General features: G+C 42.9%; 1 pseudogene; it reads right to left on the reverse strand.

Moving 5' to 3' along the window:
* Positions 1 to 6,269: 6,269 nt before the first annotated feature.
* LOC105733793 (MICOS complex subunit MIC19-like) lies at positions 6,270 to 6,984 on the reverse strand (annotated as a pseudogene).
* Positions 6,985 to 7,591: the final 607 nt, after the last annotated feature.

Genomic DNA, 7,591 nt, shown 5'->3' on the forward strand with positions numbered 1-7,591 from the left:
TTTCTTCCTCAGTCCACACCACCTGGGATCATCATAAGCGCTTCATTCTTTTCAAAGCACCTCTGTCCATCTTCTCAGTCTCCTGAATCCCAAAAGTCCAGCCAGGAATTGTCCTCTTCACTTTGCAGACTCATCTTTCTCTGATGAGTTGTCCAGTGTCATTTTGCAAAGCATAGAAGAACTGGACCGTACCCCAACCCCACTCCTATGGCTCATTCATGCTTCTCCCCTCAATCAACTGAAATCCATAAGTATTTGGGCTCCCCCAGTGTGCCATGTTGCAAGGGATTCTGTTTAATATCCAAATCTTTCTGTAAGGAAAGAAATATCTAAAGCTGTTTGATAATTGGTTATAATATTTTAAGGTGTCAACTTAGAACTTTTTTAGACCATTAAATGCAATTACCAAATACCATCTTTAATTATCTATCCACTAACGTTTGTTTTGAATTTTAAAGCAGTCACAACTTATCTTTAATTAATATTCCCTTAGCTCAAAAACTTTAACAGATTAAATTCCCCCAAATAACTTAAGCACTGTTTCCAATCAAGTTCTCTTAATTCAAAGTAAAGTCATGCCAAAAAAAATCAGATTTAAATCTAACATTTAAACTCTGTTTATAGACTTAACTAATTATATTATCTTAAACTTTTTAAACTATAATTATGGATTTAATGCACCTGATTTCTCAAGCCCTTCAAATGTCTTCATGAGCACTTAAACAACTCTTGAAAATTTACTAAAATTAAAATATACAGCCGGGCGTGGTTGTTCATGCCTATAATCCCAACACTTTGGGAGGCTGAAGCAGGTGCAGTGCTTAATGATCCCAGGAGTTTGAGAGCAGCCTGGGCAACACAGCAAAACCCCATTTCTATGTTTTAAAAAAGAAAAAAAAATGTATACATTTAGTAAATCAAAAGATCTTCTGCATTTTAACAGAGTCAAATCAAACATAAATTTAGTTAATTCAGTGTAATCATCCTCAATATTTCAAGTCAAATTAAGCAGATCCTCTTAAATGTTTCAAACACCTTAAGTAGTATGCATATGAAATATGTATGTATTCAAATATGTATTCAGTAACAAAGGAACATGGTACTGGTACCAAAACAGAGATATAGACCAATGAAACAGAACAGAGGCCGCAGAAACACCACACTTCTACAATCATCTGATCTTTGACAAACCTAACAAAAACAATCAATGGGGAAAGATTCCCTATCTAATAAATGGTGTTGAGAAAACTGGCTAGCCATATGCAGAAAACTGAAACTAGACCCCTTCCTTACACCTTATACAAAAATTAACTCGAGATGAATTAAAGACTTAAACATAAGACCTAAAATCATGAAAACCTTAGAAGAGAAAATCAAACACCACATGTTCTCACTCATAGGCAGGTGTTGAACAGTGAGAATACATGGACACAGGGAGGGGAGCATCACACACTGGGGTCTGTGGGACAGAACTAAGGGAGGGACAGTGGGGGGTGGGGAGTTGGGGAGGGATAACATGGGGAGAAATGCCAGATATAGGTGATGGGGAGGAAGGCAGCAAACCACATTGCCATATATGTACCTATGCAACAATCTTGCATGTTCTTCACATGTACCCAAAAACCTAAAACACAATAAAATATTTATTTAAAAAAAAAAAAAAAAAAAAACCTTAGAAGAAAACCTAGGCGATACTGTTCAGGACACAGGCATGGGCAAAGACATCATAGCTAAAAACACCAAAAGCAATGGCAACAAAAGCCAAAACTGACAAATGGAATCTAATTAAACTAAAGAGCTTCTGCACAGCAAAAAAAACTATCGAAGTGAACAGGGAACCTACAGAATGGGAAAAATTTTTGCAATCTATCCATCTGACAAAGGGCTAATATCCAGAATCTGCAAAGAATTTAAAGTGAGGCAGGCGGATCACCTGAGGTCAGGAGTTCAAGACCAGCCTGGCCAACATGGTGAAACTCTGTCTTTAAAAAAAAAAAAAAAAGAGGCCGGGTGCGGTGGCTCAAGCCTGTAATCCCAGCACTTTGGGAGGCCGAGGCGGGTGGATCACGAGGTCAAGAGATCGAGACCATCCTGGTCAACATGGTGAAACCCCGTCTCTACTAATACAAAAAATTAGCTGGGCACGGTGGCGCGTGCCTGTAATCCCAGCTACTCAGGAGGCTGAGGCAGGAGAATTGCCTGAACCCAGGAGGCGGAGATTGCGGTGAGCCGAGATCGCGCCATTGCGCTCCAGCCTGGGTATCAAGAGTGAAACTCCGTCTCAAAAAAAAAAAAAAAAAAAAAAAAAAAAAAAAAAAGAATTTAAACAAATTTACAAGAAAAAGACAAACAACCCCATCAAAAAGTTGATGAAGAATATGAACAGCCAATTCTCAAAAGAAGACATTTATGTAGCCAACAAACATGAAAAAAAGCTCATCATCACTAGTCATTAGAGAAATGCAAATCAAAACCACAATGAGATTCCATCTCATGCTAGTTAGAATGGTGATCATTAAAAAGTCGGGAAACAACAGATTCTGGAGAGGATATGGAGAAATGGGAACGCTTTTACACTGTTGGTGAGAATGTAAATTAGTTCCACTATTGTGGAAGACAGTGTGGCAATTCTTCAGGGATCTAGCACCAGAAAATCCATATGACCCAGCAATCCCATTAGTGGGTATATACCCAAAGGATTATAAGTCATTCTACTATAAAGACACATGCACACATATATTTATTGCAGCACTGTTTACAATAGCAAAGACTTGGAACCAACCCAAATACCCATCGATGATAGGCTGGATAAAGAAAATGTGGCACATATACAGCATGGAATACTTTGCAGCCACAAAAAAGGATGAGTTCATGTCTTTTGCAGGGACATGGATGAAGCTGGAAACCATCATTCTCAGCAAACTAACACAAGAACAGAAAAACAAACACCACATGTTCTCACTCATAAGTGGGTGTTGAACAGTGAGAACACATGAACACGGGGAGAGAAACATCACACACCAGGGCCTGTTGGGGGGTGGGGGCTAGGGGAGGGATAGCATTGGGAGAAATACTTAATGTAGATGACGGGTTGATGAGTGCAGCAAACCACCATGACACATGTATACCTAGGTAACAAACCTGCACATTCTGCCCATGTATCTCAGAACTTAACGTATAATAACAATAATAAAATAATAATAAAAGGATAAATTAAAAAAAAAAAACATTCTCAGCTGGGTACAGTGGCTCACACATCTGTAATCCTAGCACTTTGGGAGGCCAAGGTGGGCAGATAATTTGAGGTCAGGAGTTCAAGTCCAGCCTGGCTAACATGGCAAAAACTTGTCTCTACTAAAAAAAAAAAAAAACACAAAAATTAGCCTGCTGACATAGTGGTGTGCCTGTAATCCCAGCTACTTGGGAGGCTGAGGCAGGAAGATTGCTTGAGCCTGGTGAGCCTGGTAGGCAGAAGTTATAGTGAAGTGAGAGCGTGTCACTGAACACCAGCCTGGGCGATGAGAGAGAAACCCTGTCCAAAAAAAAAAAAAAAACACTCCAGCTCTGCCCTCCACACCCCCATGTGCTTCCTCCTGAGTGTGTTCTCCTTCCTGGACATCTGCAGTTCCTCTGTGTGCTGCTGATCCACTTTCTCACCACTAACTATCCATCTCCTTTGCAGGTGGTGTAATCCGAGTGGCCCTCATGACTTTCCATGGCACAGGGGAATGTCTGCTGCTGGCCATCGTGGTCTCTGACTGAGTTGTGGCCATTTGCCACCCTTTCCTCTAGCACATCATCATGTCCAAGGGCCTCTGTGTCCAGCTGGTGGTGGTCACCTCTGCTGTGGAGATGCTCGTTTCAGCTATAGATGGGATGTATTCATCTCACCCTACTGTGGCCTAACATCACTGATCATTACTGTGTCTGACATTCCCCACCCCCATGCTCCAACTGGCCTGCTCAGATACCACTGTGGCTGACATGATCCTGTTTGTCTCTTCTGCCTTGATCACTGTCCCTACCATCTCAGTCATCTTGGTCTCTTACACTTACATCCTGGTTAATCTGAGGGATGAGGTCCCCAGATGGCCAGTGCAAAGCTTTCTCCACCTATGCCTCCCACCTTACTGCTCTCTGCCTGTTCTATGGGTTTGTGTTCCTTGTATACATTCCACCCAACCCTGAAAGTGCCTCAGCCTATAACGAAATCCTCTTCACCACTGTGATCCCCATGCTGAACCTCATGGTCTACAGCCTGACAAATAGAGATGTCAAGGTCAGCTGGGTGCTGTGGCTCTTGCCTGTAATACAAGCACTTTGGGAGGGCGAGGTACAAAGACCACTTGAGCCCAGGAATTTGAGACCAGCCTGGGCAACATAGTGAGACCCCATCTCAACTTAATTTAAAAAAAAAAAGATGTCAAGGATACTATATAAGTTAGGGTTCTTAACCTAAGGAGAAAAAGAATGTGGCCGGGCGCGGTGGCTCAAGCCTGTAATCCCAGCACTTTGGGAGGCCGAGGCGGGTGGATCACGAGGTCAAGAGATCGAGACCATCTTGGTCAACATGGTGAAACCCCGTCTCTACTAATACAAAAAATTAGCTGGGCACGGTGGCGCGTGCCTGTAATCCCAGCTACTCAGGAGGCTGAGGCAGGAGAATTGCCTGAACCCAGGAGGCGGAGGTTGCGGTGAGCCGAGATCGCGCCATTGCACTCCAGCCTGGGTATCAAGAGCGAAACTCCGCCTCAAAAAAAAAAAAAAAAAAAAGAATGTGTTAGAAAGGTATCTGGTAGCTTATAAAATAGAATAGACGCCTAGAGGACCCAGATGGGACAGGAACCCTGAAAGGCAAGGCACAGCCAAGAGCCTACCACAAGAGTGGTCTGTGTAGGCTGCCACTACTGGGAACATCACCTTCGGACCTTCTCCACTGCTACAGCTCACACTGCTGCCTCTGAACATTCATCACTGGACAAAGCTACCTACCCTAACCTCCACCACACCCTGTCTGGCATCCAACCACACTTTACCTCTAACTGATCTGACCCTTTTCGTCATTCCCTCAAGTTCAAGTCCTAGTCAGGAGCACCTACCCATCTGCCAGCACAGTTAGTCTACATCCACTGATATTCTACATCCATACATCCAGCTTACAGAGCCCTGTGAGGTGGAAATCAGACCTCCTCTACTCAGAAAAGCAAGCTAGATTCTATCTTCCTCCTGTCTTGAGACCTCCAAATACCAAAATAATCACTGAATGTCAAACAGTGAAAATGACAGATTTCAACCAGAGTATCCTCCCCCACAAGATTCTATAGGGAATATTGCCCTTCTGAATACAGGACATTGTAGAAACAATCCATGTGGTGTGGTGTTTGAGCATAGGAAGGAGACTGTAATCATTTGATGTGAAAAAGAATGAAGCCCCCAGACCCTACCCCAGGGGAGCAGCTTTTCATCAGTATTATCTGCAAAAATAATGAGCTATCATTTTTACATAAATGGCCAATTTATACAAAATAAAAAGCTGAAAGGCTGCAAACCTCTGTTTTGTTTTGTTTTGTTTCGTTTTTTGTCAGAAAATATACTTACTATGGATAGTGAGTGAAGTAAAGATGTCAGTATTCACTATAGAGGTTATATCAGCCAAAGTTGCCTTCACATTGATAAAAATACCTTATCTCACTTGTAATCATAAACATTATTCCAGTAAAATAGGTACATTTTCTCTCCTTTTTGCTTCTTGCCTGTATGATCACCATAATAAGTTAAAATGAAATTGCTCTTATATTATCAAAGGAGAAAAGAGAGTGAGAAAACGAACATCCCGCAGCCTAGACAATTCCACCCCACACTGCTGCCCTGAGAGCTACGTTTTCTGGCTCTCTCCTCACCCTACTCCAATTCATTTAGCCCCCTACCCCATCCCACTTTGTTAGGGTGGAGCTTCACCAGATGATGGGGCTTGCTCAGAAGACAAACATTTTATGGTCAGTGGAAGCTGAACAGAAAGTACCAAAAGGTGGAGAGGGCCACCCTTCTCTTAAAATCATCATAAGAGGGTTTACTAATACTGAAGGGTGTCATTTAATGACTGATCCCTGGTCAAGGCTTTGGCCCTTCAAAGTGCTGCTGTTCGAAATGCAGTATGATTCTGTTGAATCCATTCTCTGGTGTCTCTCTTTAGTAGTCTTCTCATTAGTGGTCTTCTCTTCAAATGGGTTGTTTTCTTACTAGGAAAAAAAAAAGTTCCATCTCTGGAATTAATGTTGACAGTGTTTTGCTTGTTCCAAGTTTTTATCCTTCCTTCTCAAGCATGCTCGCTTGGCATGATTGACACAGTGCATATACTGGCTGGCCAGAGCGGAGCATTTGGGGGTCTGGTGGGTGTTCTCACAGTAACGCTGAAGAATTTTGGCCTGCAGATCAGCACAGACTGGATGAGACTCACATGGCTTGAACTTTGCTTCCACCTCTTCAGCAGCTTTCTGATATCATTCAGTGGTGACTTTGTAGAACTCAGCGCCTCTCCTTCAGTCTAGCCAGCTGCTCTTTGTAAAATGAATCCTGCTTCTTGGGCACTTGGTCTTTCTCTTCCAGCTGCCTAGCCAGGTGCTTTGTCTTAGCGCATTCCTCCTCACTTGATACCCTCTCCCGAAGGATGGCTCTGGTTAACTGCGCATTGGCAGCAGCCCTCTCTCCGTCCAGCTCTTTGGTTTGCTTTAGTCGTTTCTGATCTTCAGATTCTTCCTTGGCTTGCTCCAATGCCAGCTCCTCAGCTACTCTTCTTTTCAATTCTTCATCAGAAACTGAGGCACCATAAGCACCAGAATACTGCTGAGACTTCGAGCCAGATGGAGAGGATTTCTTCATTCCATCGATCACATTTTCCAAAACCCGGATGCCCTTCACCACGGTGATGTTCTCATTCTCATCTGCCTCGAAGGTGATCCTTTGGGTGCTGGCAGTCCTACCCATGACTCCGGTTCATGCCCCCTCCCAGAGACCTAGTGGGGAACCACAAGAACTTTGGGGCACCTGCACCCATATGCGCATGGAAGGGCCTAGATTCTTTTCCCACACAGAAGGAGCAAGGCCACAACCACAGAAGCAAGGAGAATGCCGCAAACTTCTGTTTAATCAAAATCAAATTACCTTTATGTCTTTAAACAAACCCTCTTCTATTATAACAGAAATCAGTCTTACTAATTTTAAGGAAAGGAGGTGGGATTTATTATGAAACTAAAATGTTAACTGAGGTTAAATATCTTTTTGAGACACAAATAAAATGGGCTTGAATTTCATTCCGTGTGTGTAGCAGAATCCCCACATCCCTGACAACCTGCCTGGAGTCTGAAGTAGCAGCAGGTAGGATGTAGATGGCTTGTGTTTTACCTGGTTCCCTCTAACTTCGAGTTCCTCAATTCACTTAATTACTTTAACTTATGAACCACCTGGTGAGAAGAGAAAGCACAGGGCTAGGAACGTGGTTGGTATAAAGGGGAAGTGGGAAATAATAAAACTTTTACTGTCAAGGGTCCAGAGGGGAGGAAAAAAGGGAGGTTTCGGCAGTTTGGGTGAACCA

This window comes from Aotus nancymaae, unplaced genomic scaffold (assembly GCF_030222135.1).
Source record: "Aotus nancymaae isolate 86718 unplaced genomic scaffold, 86718_ANA_hifiasm-v0.15.2.pri h1tg000059l, whole genome shotgun sequence".
Classification (NCBI taxonomy): Eukaryota; Metazoa; Chordata; class Mammalia; order Primates; family Aotidae; genus Aotus; species Aotus nancymaae.